This window comes from Ovis canadensis, chromosome 21 (genome assembly GCF_042477335.2).
Source record: "Ovis canadensis isolate MfBH-ARS-UI-01 breed Bighorn chromosome 21, ARS-UI_OviCan_v2, whole genome shotgun sequence".
In the NCBI taxonomy this organism is placed as follows: domain Eukaryota; kingdom Metazoa; phylum Chordata; class Mammalia; order Artiodactyla; family Bovidae; genus Ovis; species Ovis canadensis.
Genome location: NC_091265.1, coordinates 2968588 through 2994692, shown reverse-complemented (window position 1 = coordinate 2994692; position 26105 = coordinate 2968588).

Sequence of the window (26105 nt, the reverse complement as noted above, 5' to 3'; positions counted from 1 at the left end):
ACCTTGTGTTTAGTCGGGGCCGGAACCTGAGGATTCCTCTCCAGTGCTGACATGGATCTTGGGGTACTTCTGGAGTCTCCCCAGGGGAGTCAGTCCTCGTCTCGAATGCGGGATTGCACTTGCACTTTCCTACAGAGCGGTAGCAGCAGTGTCACGCAGTCCGCCTCGTGGGTCAAAGGATCTATGGTTTTCCCTCGAGTCTTTCCCACGAGGCTTTCCCACGAGGCTTTCCCACAGGGCTGTCCCACGTGCACACGTGGTGGGAGTCGATCCTCGGCTTGAACGTTAAGGCAGTGCAGGGAAAACAGGTTCCCTGTAATGGACTGACACATCTGGGGGACTCTTGGAATGGTGGCACGACCCTGGAGTTCCTCTCGCCTTTCTTGTGGAGAGCGCCTCCTCTTAAGATGCGACGGGAACGCCGGGAATTCTTTCCCTACGAAACAGGGAAAGGATCCCTCATCTCGAGCTAGGAGGCGGAAACGGGGCTCCCCTGGATGTGTGCGGGACCCCACGTGCTTCCTCTCGAGTGGAGACGGGTATGTCGGGGAAATTCTTGAGTTGCAGCAAGGGTGTGAAGGACCCTTTGGAAGTTCCAGTGGTTAGAAGTGATTGGCCTCGAGAAGCCTCATAGGAAATGGGCCTCATCTCGCCTGGAGGGCAAAACCTCCTGGATTTTCTCGAGTTGTGGCAGGTGCTCTCGACTTACGACGGGGACCTCAGGGACCCGCTCTGGTGGCCTCACGAAAGGCCAGTCCCCATGCGAGTTCCTCGGGGGCCTCTCGGGATTCCTCTCCCATCGATGCCGGGGCCTAAGACCTTGTGTGGAGTCGGGGCCGGAACCTGAGGATTCCTCTCCAGTGCTGACATGGATCTTGGGGTACTTCTGGAGTCTCCCCAGGGGAGTCAGTCCTCGTCTCGAATGCGGGCATGCACTTGCGCTTTCCTCCAGAGCGGTAGCAGCAGTGTCACGCAGTCCGCCGCGTGGATCAAAGGATCTATGGTTTTCCCTCGAGTCTTTCCCACGAGGCTTTCCCACGAGGCTTTCCCACAGGGCTGTCCCACGTGCACACGTGGTGGGAGTCGATCCTCGGCTTGAACGTCAAGGCAGTGCAGGGGAAACAGGTTCCTCTGGAATGGACTGACACATCTGGGGGACTCTTGGAATGGTGTCACGACCCTGGAGTTCCTCTCGCCTTTCCTGTGGAGAGTGCCTCCTCTTGAGATGCGACGGGAACGCCGGGAATTCTTTCCCTAAGTAACAGGGAAAGGATCCCTCATCTGGAGCTAGGAGGCCGAAAAGGGGCTCCCCTGGATGTGTGCGGGACCCCACGTGCTTCCTCTCGAGTGAGACGTGTATGTCGGGGAACTTCTGGAGTTGCAGCAAGGGTGTGAAGGACCCTTTGGAAGTTCCAGTGGTTAGACGTGATTAGCCTCGAGTAGCCTCAGCGGAAATGGGCCTCATCTCGCCTGGAGTGCAAAACCTCCTGGATTTTCTCGAGTTGCGGCAGGTGCTCTCGACTTACGACGGGGACCTCAGGGACCCGCTCTGGTGGCCTCAGGAAATGCCAGTCCCCATGCGAGTTCCTCTGGGGCCTCTGGGGATTCCTCTCCCGTCGATGCCGGGGCCTAAGACCTTGTGTGGATTCGGGGCCGGAAACTGAGGATTCCTCTCCAGTGCTGACATGGATCTTGGGGTACTTCTGGAGTCTCCCCAGGGGAGTCAGTCCTCGTCTCGAATGCGGGCATGCACTTGCGCTTTCCTCCAGAGCGGTAGCAGCAGTGTCACGCAGTCCGCCGCGTGGATCAAAGGATCTATGGTTTTCCCTCGAGTCTTTCCCACGAGGCTTTCCCACGAGGCTTTCCCACAGGGCTGTCCCACGTGCACACGTGGTGGGAGTCGATCCTCGGCTGGAACGTCAAGGCAGTGCAGGGAAAACAGGTTCCTCTGTAATGGACTGACACATCTGGGGGTCTCTTGGAATGGTGGCACGACCCTGGAGTTCCTCTCCCCTTTCTTGTGGAGAGCGCCTCCTCTTGAGATGCGACGGGAACGCCGGGAATTCTTTCCCTACGAAACAGGGAAAGGATCCCTCATCTCGAGCTAGGAGGCGGAAACGGGGCTCCCCTGGATGTGTGCGGGACCCCACGTGTTTCCCCTCGAGTGGAGACGGGTATGTCGCGGAACTGCTTGAGTTGCAGCAAGGGTGTGAAGGACCCTTTGGAAGTTCCAGTGGTTAGATGTGATTAGCCTCGAGAAGCCTCAGCGGAAATGGGCCTCATCTCGCCTGGAGGGCAAAACCTCCTGGATTTTCTCGAGTTGCGGCAGGTGCTCTCGACTTACGACGGGGACCTCGGGGACCCGCTCTGGTGGCCTCAGGAAAGGCCAGTCCCCATGCGAGCTCCTCGGGGGCCTCTCGGGATTCCTCTCCCGTCGAGGCCGGGGCCTAAGACCTTGTATGGAGTCGGGGCCGGAACCTGAGGATTCCTCTCCAGTGCTGACATGGATCTTGGGGTACTTCTGGAGTCTCCCCAGGGGAGTCAGTCCTCGTCTCGAATGCGGGATTGCACTTGCACTTTCCTCCAGAGCGGTAGCAGCAGTGTCACGCAGTCCGCCGCGTGGATCAAAGGATCTATGGTTTTCCCTCGAGTCTTTCCCACGAGGCTTTCCCACGAGGCTTTCCCACAGGGCTGTCCCACGTGCACACGTGATGGGAGTCGATCCTCGGCTTGAACGTCAAGGCAGTGCAGGGAAAACAGGTTACTCTGGAATGGACTGACACATCTGGGGGTCTCTTGGAATGGTGGCACGACCCTGGAGTTCCTCTCGCCTTTCCTGTGGAGAGCGCCTCCTCTTGAGATGCGACCGGAACGCCGGGAATTCTTTCCCTGCGAAACAGGGAAAGGATCCCTCATCTCGAACTAGGAGGCGTAAACGGGGCTCCCCTGGATGTGTGCGGGACCCCACGTGCTACCTCTCGAGTGGAGACGGGTATGTCGGGGAACTTCTTGAGTTGCAGCAAGGGTGTGAAATACCCTTTGGAAGTTCCAGTGGTTAGATATGATTAGCCTCGAGAAGCCTCAGCGGAAATGGGCTTCATCTCGCCTGGAGGGCAAAACCTCCTGTATTTTCTCGAGTTGCGGCAGGTGCTCTCGACTTACGACGGGGACCTCAGGGACCCGCTCTGGTGGCCTCAGGAAAGACCAGTCCCCATGCGAGTTCCTCGGGGGCCTCTCGGGATTCCTCTCCCGTCGATGCCGGGGCCTAAGACCTTGTGTGGAGTCGGGGCCGGAACCTGAGGATTACTCTCCAGTGCTGACATGGATCTTGGGGTACTTCTGGAGTCTCCCCAGGGGAGTCAGTCCTCGTCTCGAATGCGGGCATGCACTTGCGCTTTCCTCCAGAGCGGTAGCAGCAGTGTCACGCAGTCCGCCGCGTGGATCAAAGGATCTATGGTTTTCCCTCGAGTCTTTCCCACGAGGCTTTCCCACGAGGCTTTCCCACAGGGCTGTCCCACGTGCACACGTGGTGGGAGTCGATCCTCGGCTTGAACGTCAAGGCAGTGCAGGGGTAACAGGTTCCTCTGGAATGGACTGACACATCAGGGGGACTCTTGGAATGGTGTCACGACCCTGGAGTTCCTCTCGCCTTTCCTGTGGAGAGCGCCTCCTCTTGAGATGCGACGGGAACGCCGGGAATTCTTTCCCTACGAAACAGGGAAAGGATCCCTCATCTCGAGCTAGGAGGCGGAAACGGGGCTCCCCTGGATGTGTGCGGGACCCACGTGCTTCCTCTCGAGTGGAGACGTGTATGTCGGGGAACTTCTTGAGTTGCAGCAAGGGTGTGAAGGACCCTTTGGAAGTTCCAGTGGTTAGACGTGATTAGCCTCGTGAAGCCTCAGCGGAAATGGGCCTCATCTCGCCTGGAGGGCAAAACCTCCTGGATTTTCTCGAGTTGCGGCAGGTGCTCTCGACTTACGACGGAGACCTCAGGGACCTGCTCTGGTGGCCTCAGGAAAGGCCAGTCCCCATGCGAGTTCCTCGGGGGCCTCTCGGGATTCCTCTCCCGTCGATGCCGGGGCCTAAGACCTTGTGTGGAGTCGGGGCCGGAACCTGAGGATTCCTCTCCAGTGCTGACATGGATCTTGGGGTACTTCTGGAGTCTCCCCAGGGGAGTCAGTCCTCGTCTCGAATGCGGGCATGCACTTGCGCTTTCCTCCAGAGCGGTAGCAGCAGTGTCACGCAGTCCGCCGCGTGGATCAAAGGATCTATGGTTTTCCCTCGAGTCTTTCCCACGAGGCTTTCCCACGAGGCTTTCCCACAGGGCTGTCCCACGTGCACACGTGGTGGGAGTGGATCCTCGGCTTGAACGTCAAGGCAGTGCAGGGAAAACAGGTTCCTCTGGAATGGACTGACACATCTGGGGGACTCTTGGAATGGTGGCACGACTCTGGAGTTCCTCTCGCCTTTCCTGTGGAGAGCGCCTCCTCTTGAGATGCGACGGGAACGCCGGGAATTCTTTCCCTACGAAACAGGGAAAGGATCCCTCATCTCGAGCTAGGAGGCGGAAACGGGGCTCCCCTGGATGTGTGCGGGACCCCACGTGCTTCCTCTCGAGTGGAGACGGGTATGTCGGGGAACTTCTTGAGTTGCAGCAAGGGTGTGAAGGACCCTTTGGAAGTTCCAGTGGTTAGACGTGATTAGCCTCGAGAAGCCTCAGCGGAAATGGGCCTCATCTCGCCTGGAGGGCAAAACGTCCTGGATTTTCTCGAGTTGCGGCAGGTGCTCTCGACTTACGACGGGGACCTCAGGGACCCGCTCTGGTGGCCTCAGGAAAGGCCAGTCCCCATGCGAGTTCCTCGGGGGCCTCTCGGGATTCCTCTCCCATCGATGCCGGGGCCTAAGACCTTGTGTGGAGTCGGGGCCGGAACCTGAGGATTCCTCTCCAGTGCTGACATGGATCTTGGGGTACTTCTGGAGTCTCCCCATGGGAGTCAGTCCTCGTCTCGAATGCGGGCATGCACTTGCGCTTTCCTCCAGAGCGGTAGCAGCAGTGTCACGCAGTCCGCCGCGTGGATCAAAGGATCTATGGTTTTCCCTCGAGTCTTTCCCACGAGGATTTCCCACGAGCCTTTCCCACAGGGCTGTCCCACGTGCACACGTGGTGGGAGTAGATCCTCGGCTTGAACGTCAAGGCAGTGCAGGGAAAACAGGTTCCTCTGGAATGGACTGACACATCTGGGGGACTCTTGGAATGGTGGCACGACCCTGGAGTTCCTCTCGCCTTTCCTGTGAAGAGCGCCTCCTCTTGAGATGCGAAGGGAACGCCGGGAATTCTTTCCCTACGAAACAGGGAAAGGATCCCCCATCTCGAGCTAGGAGGCGGAAACGGGGCTCCCCTGGATGTGTGCGGGACCCCACGTGCTTCCTCTCGAGTGGAGACGGGTTTGTCGGGGAACTTCTTGAGATGCAGCAAGGGTGTGAAGGACCCTTTGGAAGTTCCAGTGGTTAGACGTGATTAGCCTCGAGAAGCCTCAGCGGAAATGGGCCTCATCTCGCCTGGAGGGCAAAACCTCCTGGATTTTCTCGAGTTGCGGCAGGTGCTCTCGACTTACGACGGGGACCTCAGGGACCCGCTCTGGTGGCCTCAGGAAAGGCCAGTCCCCATGCGAGTTCCTCGGGGGCCTCTCGGGATTCCTCTCCCGTCGATGCCGGGGCCTAAGACCTTGTGTGGAGTCGGGGCCGGAACCTGAGGATTCCTCTCCAGTGCTGACATGGATCTTGGGGTACTTCTGGAGTCTCCCCAGGGGAGTCAGTCCTCGTCTCGAATGCGGGCATGCACTTGCGCTTTCCTCCAGAGCGGTAGCAGCAGTGTCACGCAGTCCGCCGCGTGGATCAAAGGATCTATGGTTTTCCCTCGAGTCTTTCCCACGAGGCTTTCCCACGAGGCTTTCCCACAGGGCTGTCCCACGTGCACACGTGGTGGGAGTCGATCCTCGGCTTGAACGTCAAGGCAGTGCAGGGAAAACAGGTTCCTCTGGAATGGACTGACACATCTGGGGGACTCTTGGAATGGTGGCACGACCCTGGAGTTCCTCTCGCCTTTCCTGTGGAGAGCGCCTCCTTTTGAGATGCGACGGGAACGCCGGGAATTCTTTCCCTACGAAACAGGGAAAGGATCCCTCATCTCGAGTTAGGAGGCGGAAACGGGGCTCCCCTGGATGTGTGCGGGACCCCACGTGCTTCCTCTCGAGTGGAGACGGGTTTGTCGGGGAACTTCTTGAGATGCAGCAAGGGTGTGAAGGACCCTTTGGAAGTTCCAGTGGTTAGACGTGATTAGCCTCGAGAAGCCTCAGCGGAAATGGGCCTCATCTCGCCTCGAGGGCAAAACCTCCTGGATTTTCTCGAGTTGCGGCAGGTGCTCTCGACTTACGACGGGGAACTCAGGGACCCGCTCTGGTGGCCTCAGGAAAGGCCAGTCCCCATGCGAGTTCCTCGGGGGCCTCTCGGCATTCCTCTCCCGTTGATGCCGGGGCCTAAGACCTTGTGTGGAGTCGGGGCCGGAACCTGAGGATTCCTCTCCAGTGCTGACATGGATCTTCGGGTAATTCTGGAGTCTCCCCAGGGGAGTCAGTCCTCGTCTCGAATGCGGGCATGCACTTGCGCTTTCCTCCAGAGCGGTAGCAGCAGTGTCACGCAGTCCGCCGCGTGGATCAAAGGATCTATGGTTTTCCCTCGAGTCTTTCCCACGAGGCTTTCCCACGAGGCTTTCCCACAGGGCTGTCCCACGTGCACACGTGGTGGGAGTGGATCCTCGGCTTGAACGTCAAGGCAGTGCAGGGAAAACAGGTTCCTCTGGAATGGACTGACACATCTGGGGGACTCTTGGAATGGTGGCACGACCCTGGAGTTCCTCTCGCCTTTCCTGTGGAGAGCGCCTCCTCTTGAGATGCGACGGGAACCCCGGGAATTCTTTCCCTACGAAACAGGGAAAGGATCCCTCATCTCGAGCTAGGAGGCGGAAACGGGGCTCCCCTGGATGTGTGCGGGACCCCACGTGCTTCCTCTCGAGTGGAGACGGGTATGTCGGGGAACTTCTTGAGATGCAGCAAGGGTTTGAAGGACCCTTTGGAAGTTCCAGTGGTTAGACGTGATTAGCCTCGAGAAGCCTCAGCGGAAATGGGCCTCATCTCGCCTGGAGGGCAAAACCTCCTGGATTTTCTCGAGTTGCGGCAGGTGCTCTCGACTTACGACGGGGACCTCAGGGACCCGGTCTGGTGGCCTCAGGAAAGGCCAGTCCCCATGCGAGTTCCTCGGGGGCCTCTCGGGATTCCTCTCCCGTCGATGCCGGGGCCTAAGACCTTGTGTGGAGTCGGGGCCGGAACCTGAGGATTCCTCTCCAGTGCTGACATGGATCTTGGGGTACTTCTGGAGTCTCCCCAGGGGAGTCAGTCCTCGTCTCGAATGCGGGCATGCACTTGCGCTTTCCTCCAGAGCGGTAGCAGCAGTGTCACGCAGTCCGCCGCGTGGATCAAAGGATCTATGGTTTTCCCTCGAGTCTTTCCCACGAGGCTTTCCCACAGGGCTGTCCCACGTGCACACGTGGTGGGAGTCGATCCTCGGCTTGAACGTCAAGGCAGTGCAGGGAAAACAGGTTCCTCTGGAATGGACTGACACATCTGGGGGACTCTTGGAATGGTGGCACGACCCTGGAGTTCCTCTCGCCTATCCTGTGGAGAGCGCCTCCTCTTGAGATGCGACGGGAACGCCGGGAATTCTTTCCCTACGAAACAGGGAAAGGATCCCTCATCTCGAGCTAGGAGGCGGAAACGGGTCTCCCCTGGATGTGTGCGATACCCACGTGCTTCCTCTCGAGTGGAGACGGGTATGTCGGGGAACTTCTTGAGTTGCAGCAAGGGTGTGAAGGACCCTTTGGAAGTTCCAGTGGTTAGACGTGATTAGCCTCGAGAAGCCTCAGCGGAAATGGGCCTCATCTCGCCTGGAGGGCAAAACCTCCTGGATTTTCTCGAGTTGCGGCAGGTGCTCTCGACTTACGACGGGGACCTCAGGGACCCGCTCTGGTGGCCTCAGGAAAGGCCAGTCCCCATGCGAGTTCCTCGGGGGCCTCTCGGCATTCCTCTCCCGTCGATGCCGGGGCCTAAGACCTTGTGTGGAGTCGGGGCCGGAACCTGAGGATTCCTCTCCAGTGCTGACATGGATCTTGGGGTACTTCTGGAGTCTCCCCAGGGGAGTCAGTCCTCGTCTCGAATGCGGGCATGCACTTGCGCTTTCCTCCAGAGCGGTAGCAGCAGTGTCACGCAGTCCGCCGCGTGGATCAAAGGATCTATGGTTTTCCCTCGAGTCTTTCCCACGAGGCTTTCCCACGAGGCTTTCCCACAGGGCTGTCCCACGTGCACACGTGGTGGGAATCGATCCTCGGCTTGAACGTCAAGGCAGTGCAGGGAAAACAGGTTCCTCTGGAATGGACTGACACATCTGGGGGACTCTTGGAATGGTGGCACGACCCTGGAGTTCCTCTCGCCTTTCCTGTGGAGAGCGCCTCCTCTTGAGATGCGACGGGAACGCCGGGAATTCTTTCCCTACGAAACAGGGAAAGGATCCCTCATCTCGAGCTAGGAGGCGGAAACGGGGCTCCCCTGGATGTGTGCGGGACCCCACGTGCTTCCTCTCGAGTGGAGACGGGTATGTCGGGGAACTTCTTGAGATGCAGCAAGGGTGTGAAGGACCCTTTGGAAGTTCCAGTGGTTAGACGTGATTAGCCTCGAGAAGCCTCAGCGGAAATGGGCCTCATCTCGCCTGGAGGGCAAAACCTCCTGGATTTTCTCGAGTTGCGGCAGGTGCTCTCGACTTACGACGGGGACCTCAGGGACCCGCTCTGGTGGCCTCAGGAAAGGCCAGTCCCCATGCGAGTTCCTCGGGGGCCTCTCGGGATTCCTCTCCCGTCGATGCCGGGGCCTAAGACCTTGTGTGGAGACGGGGCCGGAACCTGAGGATTCCTCTCCAGTGCTGACATGGATCTTGGGGTACTTCTGGAGTCTCCCCAGTGGAGTCAGTCCTCGTCTCGAATGCGGGCATGCACTTGCGCTTTCCTCCAGAGCGGTAGCGGCAGTGTCACGCAGTCCGCCGCGTGGATCAAAGGATCTATGGTTTTCCCTCTAGTCTTTCCCACGAGGCTTTCCCACGAGGCTTTCCCACAGGGCTGTCCCACGTGCACACGTGGTGGGAGTCGATCCTCGGCTTGAACGTCAAGGCAGTGCAGGAAAAACAGGTTCCTCTGGAATGGACTGACACATCTGGGGGACTCTTGGAATGGTGGCACGACCCTGGAGTTCCTCTCGCCTTTCCTGTGGAGAGCGCCTCCTCTTGAGATGCGACGGGAACGCCGGGAATTCTTTCCCTACGAAACAGGGAAAGGATCCCTCATCTCGAGCTAGGAGGCGGAAACGGGGCTCCCCTGGATGTGTGCGGGACCCCACGTACTTCCTCTCGAGTGGAGACGGGTATGTCGGGGAACTTCTTGAGTTGCAGCAAGGGTGTGAAGGACCCTTTGGAAGTTCCAGTGGTTAGACGTGATTAGCCTCGAGAAGCCTCAGCGGAAATGGGCCTCATCTCGCCTGGAGGGCAAAACCTCCTGGATTTTCTCGAGTTGCGGCAGGTGCTCTCGACTTACGACGGGGACCTCAGGGACCCGCTCTGGTGGCCTCAGGAAAGGCCAGTCCCCATGCGAGTTCCTCGGGGGCCTCTCGGGATTCCTCTCCCGTCGATGCCGGGTCCTAAGACCTTGTGTGGAGTCGGGGCCGGAACCTGAGGATTCCTCTCCAGTGCTGACATGGATCTTGGGGTACTTCTGGAGTCTCCCCAGGGGAGTCAGTCCTCGTCTCGAATGCGGGCATGCACTTGCGCTTTCCACCAGAGCGGTAGCAGCAGTGTCACGCAGTCCGCCGCGTGGATCAAAGGATCTATGGTTTTCCCTCGAGTCTTTCGCACGAGGCTTTCCCACGAGGCTTTCCCACAGGGCTGTCCCACGTGCACACGTGGTGGGAGTGGATCCTCGGCTTGAACGTCAAGGCAGTGAAGGGAAAACAGGTTCCTCTGGAATGGACTGACACATCTGGGGGACTCTTGGAATGGTGGCACGACCCTGGAGTTCCTCTCGCCTTTCCTGTGGAGAGCGCCTCCTCTTGAGATGCGACGGGAACGCCGGGAATTCTTTCCCTACGAAACAGGGAAAGGATCCCTCATCTCGAGCTAGGAGGCGGAAACGGGGCTCCCCTGGATGTGTGCGGGACCCCACGTGCTTCCTCTCGAGTGGAGACGGGTATGTCGGGGAACTTCTTGAGTTGCAGCAAGGGTGTGAAGGACCCCTTGGAAGTTCCAGTGGTTAGACGTGATTAGCCTCGAGAAGCCTCAGCGGAAATGGGCCTCATCTCGCCTGGAGGGCAAAACCTCCTGGATTTTCTCGAGTTGCGGCAGGTGCTCTCGACTTACGATGGGGACCTCAGGGACCCGCTCTGGTGGCCTCAGGAAAGGCCAGTCCCCATGCGAGTTCCTCAGGGGCCTCTCGGCATTCCTCTCCCGTCGATGCCGGGGCCTAAGACCTTGTGTGGAGTCGGGGCCGGAACCTGAGGATTCCTCTCCAGTGCTGACATGGATCTTGGGGTATTTCTATAGTCTCCCCAGGGGAGTCAGTCCTCGTCTCGAATGCGGGCATGCACTTGCGCTTTCCTCCAGAGCGGTAGCAGCAGTGTCACGCAGTCCGCCGCGTGGATCAAAGGATCTATGGTTTTCCCTCGAGTCTTTCCCACGAGGCTTTCCCACGAGGCTTTCCCACAGGGCTGTCCCACGTGAACACGTGGTGGGAGTCGATCCTTGGCTTGAACGTCAAGGCAGTGCAGGGAAAACAGGTTCCTCTGGAATGGACTGACACATCTGGGGGACTCTTGGAATGGTGGCACGACCCTGGAGTTCCTCTCGCCTTTCCTGTGGAGAGCGCCTCCTCTTGAGATGCGACGGGAACGCCGGGAATTCTTTCCCTACGAAACAGGGAAAGGATCCCTCATCTCGAGCTAGGAGGCGGAAACGGGGATCCCCTGGATGTGTGCGGGACCCCACGTGCTTCCTCTCGAGTGGAGACGGGTATGTCGGGGAACTTCTTGAGTTGCAGCAAGGGTGTGAAGGACCCTTTGGAAGTTCCAGTGGTTAGACGTGATTAGCCTCGAGAAGCCTCAGCGGAAATGGGCCTCATCTCGCCTGGAGGGCAAAACCTCCTGGATTTTCCCGAGTTGCGGCAGTCGCTCTCGACTTACGACGGGGACCTCAGGGACCCGCTCTGGTGGCCTCAGGAAAGGCCAGTCCCCATGCGAGTTCCTCGGGGGCCTCTCGGGATTCCTCTCCCGTCGATGCCGGGTCCTAAGACCTTGTGTGGAGTCGGGGCCGGCACCTGAGGATTCCTCTCCAGTGCTGACATGGATCTTGGGGTACTTCTGGAGCCTCCCCAGGGGAGTCAGTCCTCGTCTCGAATGCGGGCATGCACTTGTGCTTTCCTCCAGAGCGGTAGCAGCAGTGTCAAGCAGTCCTCCGCGTGGATCAAAGGATCTATGGTTTTCCCTCGAGTCTTTCCCACGAGGCTTTCCCACGAGGCTTTCCCACAGGGCTGTCCCACGTGCACACGTGGTGGGAGTCGATCCTCGGCTTGAACGTCAAGGCAGTGAAGGGAAAACAGGTTCCTCTGGAATGGACTGACACATCTGGGGGACTCTTGGAATGGTGGCACGACCCTTGAGTTCCTCTCGCCTTTCCTGTGGAGAGCGCCTCCTCTTGAGATGCGACGGGAACGCCGGGAATTCTTTCCCTACGAAACAGGGAAAGGATCCCTCATCTCGAGCTAGGAGGCAGAAACGGGGCTCCCCTGGATGTGTGCGGGACCCCACGTGCTTCCTCTCGAGTGGAGACGGGTATGTCGGGGAACTTCTTGATTTGCAGCAAGGGTGTGAAGGACCCTTTGGAAGTTCCAGTGGTTAGACGTGATTAGGCTCCAGAAGCCTCAGCGGAAATGGGCCTCATCTCGCCTGGAGGGCAAAACCTCCTGGATTTTCTCGAGTTGCGGCAGGTGCTCTCGACTTACGACGGGGACCTCAGGGACCCGCTCTGGTGGCCTCAGGAAAGGCCAGTCCCCATGCGAGTTCCTCGGGGGCCTCTCGGGATTCCTCTCCCGTCGATGCCGGGGCCTAAGACCTTGTGTGGAGTCGGGGCCGGAACCTGAGGATTCCTCTCCAGTGCTGACATGGATCTTGGGGTACTTCTGGAGTCTCCCCAGGGGAGTCAGTCCTCGTCTCGAATGCGGGCATGCACTTGCGCTTTCCTCCAGAGCGGTAGCAGTAGTGTCACGCAGTCCGCCGCGTGGATCAAAGGATCTATGGTTTTCCCTCGAGTCTTTCCCACGAGGCTTTCCCACGAGGCTTTCCCACAGGGCTGTCCCACGTGCACACGTGGTGGGAGTCGATCCTCGGCTTGAACGTCAAGACAGTGCAGGGAAAGCAGGTTCCTCTGGAATGGACTGACACATCTGGGGGTCTCTTGGATTGGTGCCACGACCCTGGAGTTCCTCTCGCCTTTCCTGTGGAGAGCGCCACCTCTTGAGATGCGAAGGGAACGCCGGGAATTCTTTCCCTACGAAACAGGGAAAGGATCCCTCATCTCCAGCTATGAGGCGGAAACGGGGCTCCGCTGGATGTGTGCGGGACTCCACGTGCTTCCTCTCGAGTGTAGACGGGTATGTCGAGGAAATGCTTGAGTTGCAGCAAGGGTGTGAAGGACCCTTTGGAAGTTCCAGTGGTTAGATGTGATTAGGCTCGAGAAGCCTCAGCGGAAACGGGCCTCATCTCGCCTGGAGGGCAAAACCTCCTGGATTTTCTCGAGTTGCGGCAGGTGCTCTCGACTTACGATGGGGACCTCAGGGACCCGCTCTGGTGGCCTCAGGAAAGGCCAGTCCCCATGCGAGTTCCTCGGGGGCCTCTCGGGATTCCTCTCCCGTCGATGCCGGGGCCTAAGACCTTGTGTGGAGTCGGGGCCGGAACCTGAGGATTCCTCTCCAGTGCTGACATGGATCTTGGGGTACTTCTGGAGTCTCCCCAGGGGAGTCAGTCCTCGTCTCGAATGCGGGCATGCACTTGCGCTTTCCTCCAGAGCGGTAGCAGCAGTGTCACGCAGTCCGCCGCGTGTATCAAAGGATCTATGGTTTTCCCTCGAGTCTTTCCCACGAGGCTTTCCCACGAGGCTTTCCCACAGGGCTGTCCCACGTGCACACGTGATGGGAGTCGATCCTCGGCTTGAACGTCAAGGCAGTGCAGGGAAAACAGGTTCCTCTGGAATGGACTGACACATCTGGGGGTCTCTTGGAATGGTGACACGACCCTGGAGTTCCTCTCGCCTTTCCTGTGGAGAGCGCCTCCTCTTGAGATGCGACGGGAACGCCGGAAAATCTTTCCGTACGAAACAGTGAAAGGATCCGTCATCTCGAGCTAGGAGGGGGAAACGGGGTTCCCCTGGATGTGTGCGGGACCCCACGTGCTTCCTCTCGAGTGGAGACGGGTATGTCGCAGAACTGCTTGAGTTTCAGCAAGGGTGTGAAGGACCCTTTGGAAGTTCCAGTGGTTAGACGTGATTAGCCTCGAGAAGCCTCAGCGGAAATGGGCCTCATCTCGCCTGGAGGGCAAAACCTCCTGGATTTTCTCGAGTTGCGGCAGGTGCTCTCGACTTACGACGGGGACCTCAGGGACCCGCTCTGGTGGCCTCACGAAAGGCCAGTCCCCATGCAAGTTCCTCGGGGGCCTCTCGGGATTCCTCTCCCATCGATGCCGGGGCCTAAGACCTTGTGTGGAGTCGGGGCCGGAACCTGAGGATTCCTCTCCAGTGCTGACATGGATCTTGGGGTACTTCTGGAGTCTCCCCAGGGGAGTCAGTCCTCGTCTCGAATGCGGGCATGCACTTGCGCTTTCCTCCAGAGCGGTAGCAGCAGTGTCACGCAGTCCGCCGCGTGGATCAAAGGATCTATGGTTTTCCCTCGAGTCTTTCCCACGAGGCTTTCCCACGAGGCTTTCCCACAGGGCTGTCCCACGTGCACACGTGGTGGGAGTCGATCCTCGGCTTGAACGTCAAGGCAGTGCAGGGGAAACAGGTTCCTCTGGAATGGACTGACACATCTGGGGGACTCTTGGAATGGTGTCACGACCCTGGAGTTCCTCTCGCCTTTCCTGTGGAGAGTGCCTCCTCTTGAGATGCGACGGGAACGCCGGGAATTCTTTCCCTAAGAAACAGGTAAAGGATCCCTCATCTGGAGCTAGGAGGCGGAAAAGGGGCTCCCCTGGATGTGTGCGGGACCCCACGTGCTTCCTCTCGAGTGAGACGTGTATGTCGGGGAACTTCTTGAGTTGCAGCAAGGGTGTGAAGGACCCTTTGGAAGTTCCAGTGGTTAGACGTGATTAGCCTCGAGTAGCCTCAGCGGAAATGGGCCTCATCTCGCCTGGAGTGCAAAACCTCCTGGATTTTCTCGAGTTGCGGCAGGTGCTCTCGACTTACGACGGGGACCTCAGGGACCCGCTCTGGTGGCCTCAGGAAATGCCAGTCCCCATGCGAGTTCCTCTGGGGCCTCTGGGGATTCCTCTCCCGTCGATGCCGGGGCCTAAGACCTTGTGTGGATTCGGGGCCGGAAACTGAGGATTCCTCTCCAGTGCTGACATGGATCTTGGGGTACTTCTGGAGTCTCCCCAGGGGAGTCAGTCCTCGTCTCGAATGCGGGCATGCACTTGCGCTTTCCTCCAGAGCGGTAGCAGCAGTGTCACGCAGTCCGCCGCGTGGATCAAAGGATCTATGGTTTTCCCTCGAGTCTTTCCCACGAGGCTTTCCCACGAGGCTTTCCCACAGGGCTGTCCCACGTGCACACGTGGTGGGAGTCGATCCTCGGCTGGAACGTCAAGGCAGTGCAGGGAAAACAGGTTCCTCTGTAATGGACTGACACATCTGGGGGTCTCTTGGAATGGTGGCACGACCCTGGAGTTCCTCTCCCCTTTCTTGTGGAGAGCGCCTCCTCTTGAGATGCGACGGGAACGCCGGGAATTCTTTCCCTACGAAACAGGGAAAGGATCCCTCATCTCGAGCTAGGAGGCGGAAACGGGGCTCCCCTGGATGTGTGCGGGACCCCACGTGTTTCCCCTCGAGTGGAGACGGGTATGTCGCGGAACTGCTTGAGTTGCAGCAAGGGTGTGAAGGACCCTTTGGAAGTTCCAGTGGTTAGATGTGATTAGCCTCGAGAAGCCTCAGCGGAAATGGGCCTCATCTCGCCTGGAGGGCAAAACCTCCTGGATTTTCTCGAGTTGCGGCAGGTGCTCTCGACTTACGACGGGGACCTCGGGGACCCGCTCTGGTGGCCTCAGGAAAGGCCAGTCCCCATGCGAGCTCCTCGGGGGCCTCTCGGGATTCCTCTCCCGTCGAGGCCGGGGCCTAAGACCTTGTATGGAGTCGGGGCCGGAACCTGAGGATTCCTCTCCAGTGCTGACATGGATCTTGGGGTACTTCTGGAGTCTCCCCAGGGGAGTCAGTCCTCGTCTCGAATGCGGGATTGCACTTGCACTTTCCTCCAGAGCGGTAGCAGCAGTGTCACGCAGTCCGCCGCGTGGATCAAAGGATCTATGGTTTTCCCTCGAGTCTTTCCCACGAGGCTTTCCCACGAGGCTTTCCCACAGGGCTGTCCCACGTGCACACGTGATGGGAGTCGATCCTCGGCTTGAACGTCAAGGCAGTGCAGGGAAAACAGGTTACTCTGGAATGGACTGACACATCTGGGGGTCTCTTGGAATGGTGGCACGACCCTGGAGTTCCTCTCGCCTTTCCTGTGGAGAGCGCCTCCTCTTGAGATGCGACCGGAACGCCGGGAATTCTTTCCCTGCGAAACAGGGAAAGGATCCCTCATCTCGAACTAGGAGGCGTAAACGGGGCTCCCCTGGATGTGTGCGGGACCCCACGTGCTACCTCTCGAGTGGAGACGGGTATGTCGGGGAACTTCTTGAGTTGCAGCAAGGGTGTGAAATACCCTTTGGAAGTTCCAGTGGTTAGATATGATTAGCCTCGAGAAGCCTCAGCGGAAATGGGCTTCATCTCGCCTGGAGGGCAAAACCTCCTGTATTTTCTCGAGTTGCGGCAGGTGCTCTCGACTTACGACGGGGACCTCAGGGACCCGCTCTGGTGGCCTCAGGAAAGACCAGTCCCCATGCGAGTTCCTCGGGGGCCTCTCGGGATTCCTCTCCCGTCGATGCCGGGGCCTAAGACCTTGTGTGGAGTCGGGGCCGGAACCTGAGGATTACTCTCCAGTGCTGACATGGATCTTGCGGTACTTCTGGAGTCTCCCCAGGGGAGTCAGTCCTCGTCTCGAATGCGGGCATGCACTTGCGCTTTCCTCCAGAGCGGTAGCAGCAGTGTCACGCAGTCCGCCGCGTGGATCAAAGGATCTATGGTTTTCCCTCGAGTCTTTCCCACGAGGCTTTCCCACGAGGCTTTCCCACAGGGCTGTCCCACGTGCACACGTGGTGGGAGTCGATCCTCGGCTTGAACGTCAAGGCAGTGCAGGGGTAACAGGTTCCTCTGGAATGGACTGACACATCAGGGGGACTCTTGGAATGGTGTCACGACCCTGGAGTTCCTCTCGCCTTTCCTGTGGAGAGCGCCTCCTCTTGAGATGCGACGGGAACGCCGGGAATTCTTTCCCTACGAAACAGGGAAAGGATCCCTCATCTCGAGCTAGGAGGCGGAAACGGGGCTCCCCTGGATGTGTGCGGGACCCACGTGCTTCCTCTCGAGTGGAGACGTGTATGTCGGGGAACTTCTTGAGTTGCAGCAAGGGTGTGAAGGACCCTTTGGAAGTTCCAGTGGTTAGACGTGATTAGCCTCGTGAAGCCTCAGCGGAAATGGGCCTCATCTCGCCTGGAGGGCAAAACCTCCTGGATTTTCTCGAGTTGCGGCAGGTGCTCTCGACTTACGACGGAGACCTCAGGGACCTGCTCTGGTGGCCTCAGGAAAGGCCAGTCCCCATGCGAGTTCCTCGGGGGCCTCTCGGGATTCCTCTCCCGTCGATGCCGGGGCCTAAGACCTTGTGTGGAGTCGGGGCCGGAACCTGAGGATTCCTCTCCAGTGCTGACATGGATCTTGGGGTACTTCTGGAGTCTCCCCAGGGGAGTCAGTCCTCGTCTCGAATGCGGGCATGCACTTGCGCTTTCCTCCAGAGCGGTAGCAGCAGTGTAACGCTTCTGCCGCGTGGATCAAAGGATCTATGGTTTTCCCTCGAGTCTTTCCCACGAGGCTTTCCCACGAGGCTTTCCCACAGGGCTGTCCCACGTGCACACGTGGTGGGAGTCGATCCTCGGCTTGAACGTCAAGGCAGTGCAGGGAAAACAGGTTCCTCTGGAATGGACTGACACATCTGGGTGACTCTTGGAATGGTGTCACGACCCTGGAGTTCCTCTCGCCTTTCCTGTGGAGAGCGCCTCCTCTTGAGATGCGACGGGAACGCCGGGTATTCTTTCCCTACGAAACAGGGAAAGGATCCCTCATCTCGAGCTAGGAGGCGGAAACGGGGCTCCCCTGGATGTGTGCGGGACCCACGTGCTTCCTCTCGAGTGGAGACGGGTATGTCGGGGAACTTCTTGAGTTGCAGCAAGGGTGTGAAGGACCCTTTGGAAGTTCCAGTGGTTAGACGTGATTAGCCTCGAGAACCCTCAGCCGAAATGGGCCTCATCTCGCCTGGAGTGCAAAACCTCCTGGATTTTCTCGAGTTGCGGCAGGTGCTCTCAACTTACGACGGGGACCTCAGGGACCCGCTCTGGTGGCCTCAGGAAAGGCCAGTCCCCATGCGAGTTCCTCTGGGGCCTCTGGGGATTCCTCTCCCGTCGATGCCGGGGCCTAAGACCTTGTGTGGATTCGGGGCCGGAAACTGAGGATTCCTCTCCAGTGCTGACATGGATCTTGGGGTACTTCTGGAGTCTCCCCAGGGGAGTCAGTCCTCGTCTCGAATGCGGGCATGCACTTGCGCTTTCCTCCAGAGCGGTAGCAGCAGTGTCACGCAGTCCGCCGCGTGGATCAAAGGATCTATGGTTTTCCCTCGAGTCTTTCCCACGAGGCTTTCCCACGAGGCTTTCCCACAGGGCTGTCCCACGTGCACACGTGGTGGGAGTCGATCCTCGGCTGGAACGTCAAGGCAGTGCAGGGAAAACAGGTTCCTCTGTAATGGACTGACACATCTGGGGGTCTCTTGGAATGGTGGCACGACCCTGGAGTTCCTCTCCCCTTTCTTGTGGAGAGCGCCTCCTCTTGAGATGCGACGGGAACGCCGGGAATTCTTTCCCTACGAAACAGGGAAAGGATCCCTCATCTCGAGCTAGGAGGCGGAAACGGGGCTCCCCTGGATGTGTGCGGGACCCCACGTGTTTCCCCTCGAGTGGAGACGGGTATGTCGCGGAACTGCTTGAGTTGCAGCAAGGGTGTGAAGGACCCTTTGGAAGTTCCAGTGGTTAGATGTGATTAGCCTCGAGAAGCCTCAGCGGAAATGGGCCTCATCTCGCCTGGAGGGCAAAACCTCCTGGATTTTCTCGAGTTGCGGCAGGTGCTCTCGACTTACGACGGGGACCTCGGGGACCCGCTCTGGTGGCCTCAGGAAAGGCCAGTCCCCATGCGAGCTCCTCGGGGGCTTCTCGGGATTCCTCTCCCGTCGAGGCCGGGGCCTAAGACCTTGTATGGAGTCGGGGCCGGAACCTGAGGATTCCTCTCCAGTGCTGACATGGATCTTGGGGTACTTCTGGAGTCTCCCCAGGGGAGTCAGTCCTCGTCTCGAATGCGGGATTGCACTTGCACTTTCCTCCAGAGCGGTAGCAGCAGTGTCACGCAGTCCGCCGCGTGGATCAAAGGATCTATGGTTTTCCCTCGAGTCTTTCCCACGAGGCTTTCCCACGAGGCTTTCCCACAGGGCTGTCCCACGTGCACACGTGATGGGAGTCGATCCTCGGCTTGAACGTCAAGGCAGTGCAGGGAAAACAGGTTACTCTGGAATGGACTGACACATCTGGGGGTCTCTTGGAATGGTGGCACGACCCTGGAGTTCCTCTCGCCTTTCCTGTGGAGAGCGCCTCCTCTTGAGATGCGACCGGAACGCCGGGAATTCTTTCCCTGCGAAACAGGGAAAGGATCCCTCATCTCGAACTAGGAGGCGTAAACGGGGCTCCCCTGGATGTGTGCGGGACCCCACGTGCTACCTCTCGAGTGGAGACGGGTATGTCGGGGAACTTCTTGAGTTGCAGCAAGGGTGTGAAATACCCTTTGGAAGTTCCAGTGGTTAGATGTGATTAGCCTCGAGAAGCCTCAGCGGAAATGGGCTTCATCTCGCCTGGAGGGCAAAACCTCCTGTATTTTCTCGAGTTGCGGCAGGTGCTCTCGACTTACGACGGGGACCTCAGGGACCCGCTCTGGTGGCCTCAGGAAAGACCAGTCCCCATGCGAGTTCCTCGGGGGCCTCTCGGGATTCCTCTCCCGTCGATGCCGGGGCCTAAGACCTTGTGTGGAGTCGGGGCCGGAACCTGAGGATTACTCTCCAGTGCTGACATGGATCTTGGGGTACTTCTGGAGTCTCCCCAGGGGAGTCAGTCCTCGTCTCGAATGCGGGCATGCACTTGCGCTTTCCTCCAGAGCGGTAGCAGCAGTGTCACGCAGTCCGCCGCGTGGATCAAAGGATCTATGGTTTTCCCTCGAGTCTTTCCCACGAGGCTTTCCCACGAAGCTTTCCCACAGGGCTGTCCCACGTGCACACGTGGTGGGAGTCGATCCTCGGCTTGAACGTCAAGGCAGTGCAGGGGTAACAGGTTCCTCTGGAATGGACTGACACATCAGGGGGACTCTTGGAATGGTGTCACGACCCTGGAGTTCCTCTCGCCTTTCCTGTGGAGAGCGCCTCCTCTTGAGATGCGACGGGAACGCCGGGAATTCTTTCCCTACGAAACAGGGAAAGGATCCCTCATCTCGAGCTAGGAGGCGGAAACGGGGCTCCCCTGGATGTGTGCGGGACCCACGTGCTTCCTCTCGAGTGGAGACGTGTATGTCGGGGAACTTCTTGAGTTGCAGCAAGGGTGTGAAGGACCCTTTGGAAGTTCCAGTGGTTAGACGTGATTAGCCTCGTGAAGCCTCAGCGGAAATGGGCCTCATCTCGCCTGGAGGGCAAAACCTCCTGGATTTTCTCGAGTTGCGGCAGGTGCTCTCGACTTACGACGGAGACCTCAGGGACCTGCTCTGGTGGCCTCAGGAAAGGCCAGTCCCCATGCGAGTTCCTCGGGGGCCTCTCGGGATTCCTCTCCCGTCGATGCCGGGGCCTAAGACCTTGTGTGGAGTCGGGGCCGGAACCTGAGGATTCCTCTCCAGTGCTGACATGGATCTTGGGGTACTTCTGGAGTCTCCCCAGGGGAGTCAGTCCTCGTCTCGAATGCGGGCATGCACTTGCGCTTTCCTCCAGAGCGGTAGCAGCAGTGTAACGCTTCTGCCGCGTGGATCAAAGGATCTATGGTTTTCCCTCGAGTCTTTCCCACGAGGCTTTCCCACGAGGCTTTCCCACAGGGCTGTCCCACGTGCACACGTGGTGGGAGTCGATCCTCGGCTTGAACGTCAAGGCAGTGCAGGGAAAACAGGTTCCTCTGGAATGGACTGACACATCTGGGTGACTCTTGGAATGGTGTCACGACCCTGGAGTTCCTCTCGCCTTTCCTGTGGAGAGCGCCTCCTCTTGAGATGCGACGGGAACGCCGGGTATTCTTTCCCTACGAAACAGGGAAAGGATCCCTCATCTCGAGCTAGGAGGCGGAAACGGGGCTCCCCTGGATGTGTGCGGGACCCACGTGCTTCCTCTCGAGTGGAGACGGGTATGTCGGGGAACTTCTTGAGTTGCAGCAAGGGTGTGAAGGACCCTTTGGAAGTTCCAGTGGTTAGACGTGATTAGCCTCGAGTAGCCTCAGCGGAAATGGGCCTCATCTCGCCTGGAGTGCAAAACCTCCTGGATTTTCTCGAGTTGCGGCAGGTGCTCTCAACTTACGACGGGGACCTCAGGGACCCGCTCTGGTGGCCTCAGGAAAGGCCAGTCCCCATGCGAGTTCCTCTGGGGCCTCTGGGGATTCCTCTCCCGTCGATGCCGGGGCCTAAGACCTTGTGTGGATTCGGGGCCGGAAACTGAGGATTCCTCTCCAGTGCTGACATGGATCTTGGGGTACTTCTGGAGTCTCCCCAGGGGAGTCAGTCCTCGTCTCGAATGCGGGCATGCACTTGCGCTTTCCTCCAGAGCGGTAGCAGCAGTGTCACGCAGTCCGCCGCGTGGATCAAAGGATCTATGGTTTTCCCTCGAGTCTTTCCCACGAGGCTTTCCCACGAGGCTTTCCCACAGGGCTGTCCCACGTGCACACGTGGTGGGAGTCGATCCTCGGCTGGAACGTCAAGGCAGTGCAGGGAAAACATTTTCCTCTGTAATGGACTGACACATCTGGGGGTCTCTTGGAATGGTGGCACGACCCTGGAGTTCCTCTCCCCTTTCTTGTGGAGAGCGCCTCCTCTTGAGATGCGACGGGAACGCCGGGAATTCTTTCCCTACGAAACAGGGAAAGGATCCCTCATCTCGAGCTAGGAGGCGGAAACGGGGCTCCCCTGGATGTGTGCGGGACCCCACGTGTTTCCCCTCGAGTGGAGACGGGTATGTCGCGGAACTGCTTCAGTTGCAGCAAGGGTGTGAAGGACCCTTTGGAAGTTCCAGTGGTTAGATGTGATTAGCCTCGAGAAGCCTCAGCGGAAATGGGACTCATCTCGCCTGGAGGGCAAAACCTCCTGGATTTTCTCGAGTTGCGGCAGGTGCTCTCGACTTACGACGGGGACCTCGGGGACCCGCTCTGGTGGCCTCAGGAAAGGCCAGTCCCCATGCGAGTTCCTCGGGGGCCTCTCGGGATTCCTCTCCTGTCGATGCCGGGGCCTAAGACCTTGTGTGGAGTCGGGGCCGGAACCTGAGGATTCCTCTCCAGTGCTGACATGGATCTTGGAGTACTTCTGTAGTCTCCCCAGGGGAGTCAGTCCTCGTCTCGAATGCGGGCATGCACTTGCGCTTTCCTCCAGAGCGGTAGCAGCAGTGTCACGCAGTCCGCCGCGTGGATCAAAGGATCTATGGTTTTCCCTCGAGTCTTTCCCACGAGGCTTTCCCACGAGGCTTTCCCACAGGGCTGTCCCACGTGCACACGTGGTGGGAGTCGATCCTCGGCTTGAACGTCAAGGCAGTGCAGGGAAAACAGGTTCCTCTGGAATGGACTGACACATCTGGGGGACTCTTGGAATGGTGGCACGACCCTGGAGTTCCTCTCGCCTTTCCTGTGGAGAGCGCCTCCTCTTGAGATGCGACGGGAACGCCCGGAATTCTTTCCCTACGAAACAGGGAAAGGATCCCTCATCTCGAGCTAGGAGGCGGAAACGGGGCTCCCCTGGATGTGTGCGGGACCCCCCGTGCTTCCTCTCGAGTGGAGACGGGTATGTCGGGGAACTTCTTGAGTTGCAGCAAGGGTGTGAAGGACCCTTTGGAAGTTCCAGTGGTTAGACGTGATTGGCCTCGAGAAGCCTCAGCGGAAATGGGCCTCATCTCGCCTGGAGGGCAAAACCTCCTGGATTTTCTCGAGTTGCGGCAGGTGCTCTCGACTTACGACGGGGACCTCAGGGACCCGCTCTGGTGGCCTCAGGAAAGGCCAGTCCCCATGCGAGTTCCTCGGGGGCCTCTCGGGATTCCTCTCCCGTCGATGCCGGGGCCTAAGACCTTGTGTGGATTCGGGGCCGGAACCTGAGGATTCCTCTCCAGTGCTGACATGGATCTTGGGGTACTTCTGGAGTTTCCCCGGGGAGTCAGTCCTCGTCTCGAATGCGGGCATGCACTTGCGCTTTCCTCCAGAGCGGTAGCAGCAGTGTCACGCAGTCCGCCGCGTGGATCAAAGGATCTATGGTTTTCCCTCGAGTTTTTATCACGAGGCTTTCCCACGAGGCTTTCCCACAGGGCTGTCCCACGTGCACACGTGGTGGGAGTGGATCCTCGGCTTGAACGTCAAGGCAGTGCAGGGAAAACAGGTTCCTCTGGAATGGACTGACACATCTGGGGGACTCTTGGAATGGTGGCACGACCCTGGAGTTCCTCTCGCCTTTCCTGTGGAGAGCGCCTCCTCTTGAGATGTGACGGGAACGCCGGGAATTCTATCCCTACGAAACAGGGAAAGGATCCCTCATCTCGAGCTAGGAGGCGGAAACGGGGCTCCCCTGGATGTGTGCGGGACCCCACGTGCTTCCTCTCGAGTGGAGACGGGTATGTCGGGGAACTTCTTGAGTTGCAGCAAGGGTGTGAAGGACCCTTTGGAAGTTGCAGTGGTTAGATGTGATTGGCCTCGAGAAGCCTCAGCGGAAATGGGCCTCATCTCGCCTGGAGGGCAAAACCTCCTGGATTTTCTCGAGTTGCGGCAGGTGCTCTCGACTTACGACGGGGACCTCAGGGAACCGCTCTGGTGGCCTCAGGAAAGGCCAGTCCCCATGCGAGTTCCTCGGGGGCGTCTCGGGATTCCTCTCCCGTCGATGCCGGGGCCTAAGACCTTGTGTGGAGTCGGGGCCTGAACCTGAGGATTCCTCTCCAGTGCTGACATGGATCTTGGGGTACTTCTGGAGTCTCCCCAGGGGAGTCAGTCCTCGTCTCGAATGCGGGATTGCACTTGCACTTTCCTCCAGAGCGGTAGCAGCAGTGTCACGCAGTCCGCCGCGTGGATCAAAGGATCTATGGTTTTCCCTCGAGTCTTTCCCACGAGGCTTTCCCACAGGGCTGTCCCACGTGCACACGTGGTGGGAGTCGATCCTCGGCTTGAACGTCAAGGCAGTGCAGGGAAAACAGGTTCCTCTGGAATGGACTGACACATCTGGGTGACTCTTGGAATGGTGTCACGACCCTGGAGTTCCTCTCGCCTTTCCTGTGGAGAGCGCCTCCTCTTGAGATGCGACGGAAACGCCGGGAATTCTTTCCCTACGAAACAGGGAAAGGATCCCTCATCTCGAGCTAGGAGACGGAAACGGGGCTCCCCTGGATGTGTGCGGGACCCACGTGCTTCCTCTCGAGTGGAGACGGGTATGTCGGGGAACTTCTTGAGTTGAAGCAAGGGTGTGAAGGACCCTTTGGAAGTTCCAGTGGTTAGACGTGATTAGCCTCGAGAAGCCTCAGCGGAAATGGGCCTCATCTCGCCTGGAGTGCAAAACCTCCTGGATTTTCTCGAGTTGCGGCAGGTGCTCTCAACTTACGACGGGGACCTCAGGGACCCGCTCTGGTGGCCTCAGGAAAGGCCAGTCCCCATGCGAGTTCCTCTGGGGCCTCTGGGGATTCCTCTCCCGTCGATGCCGGGGCCTAAGACCTTGTGTGGATTCGGGGCCGGAAACTGAGGATTCCTCTCCAGTGCTGACATGGATCTTGGGGTACTTCTGGAGTCTCCCCAGGGGAGTCAGTCCTCGTCTCGAATGCGGGCATGCACTTGCGCTTTCCTCCAGAGCGGTAGCAGCAGTGTCACGCAGTCCGCCGCGTGGATCAAAGGATCTATGGTTTTCCCTCGAGTCTTTCCCACGAGGCTTTCCCACGAGGCTTTCCCACAGGGCTGTCCCACGTGCACACGTGGTGGGAGTCGATCCTCGGCTGGAACGTCAAGGCAGTGCAGGGAAAACAGGTTCCTCTGTAATGGACTGACACATCTGGGGGTCTCTTGGAATGGTGGCACGACCCTGGAGTTCCTCTCCCCTTTCTTGTGGAGAGCGCCTCCTCTTGAGATGCGACGGGAACGCCGGGAATTCTTTCCCTACGAAACAGGGAAAGGATCCCTCATCTCGAGCTAGGAGGCGGAAACGGGGCTCCCCTGGATGTGTGCGGGACCCCACGTGTTTCCCCTCGAGTGGAGACGGGTATGTCGCGGAACTGCTTGAGTTGCAGCAAGGGTGTGAAGGACCCTTTGGAAGTTCCAGTGGTTAGATGTGATTAGCCTCGAGAAGCCTCAGCGGAAATGGGCCTCATCTCGCCTGGAGGGCAAAACCTCCTGGATTTTCTCGAGTTGCGGCAGGTGCTCTCGACTTACGACGGGGACCTCGGGGACCCGCTCTGGTGGCCTCAGGAAAGGCCAGTCCCCATGCGAGCTCCTCGGGGGCTTCTCGGGATTCCTCTCCCGTCGAGGCCGGGGCCTAAGACCTTGTATGGAGTCGGGGCCGGAACCTGAGGATTCCTCTCCAGTGCTGACATGGATCTTGGGGTACTTCTGGAGTCTCCCCAGGGGAGTCAGTCCTCGTCTCGAATGCGGGATTGCACTTGCACTTTCCTCCAGAGCGGTAGCAGCAGTGTCACGCAGTCCGCCGCGTGGATCAAAGGATCTATGGTTTTCCCTCGAGTCTTTCCCACGAGGCTTTCCCACGAGGCTTTCCCACAGGGCTGTCCCACGTGCACACGTGATGGGAGTCGATCCTCGGCTTGAACGTCAAGGCAGTGCAGGGAAAACAGGTTACTCTGGAATGGACTGACACATCTGGGGGTCTCTTGGAATGGTGGCACGACCCTGGAGTTCCTCTCGCCTTTCCTGTGGAGAGCGCCTCCTCTTGAGATGCGACCGGAACGCCGGGAATTCTTTCCCTGCGAAACAGGGAAAGGATCCCTCATCTCGAACTAGGAGGCGTAAACGGGGCTCCCCTGGATGTGTGCGGGACCCCACGTGCTACCTCTCGAGTGGAGACGGGTATGTCGGGGAACTTCTTGAGTTGCAGCAAGGGTGTGAAATACCCTTTGGAAGTTCCAGTGGTTAGATGTGATTAGCCTCGAGAAGCCTCAGCGGAAATGGGCTTCATCTCGCCTGGAGGGCAAAACCTCCTGTATTTTCTCGAGTTGCGGCAGGTGCTCTCGACTTACGACGGGGACCTCAGGGACCCGCTCTGGTGGCCTCAGGAAAGACCAGTCCCCATGCGAGTTCCTCGGGGGCCTCTCG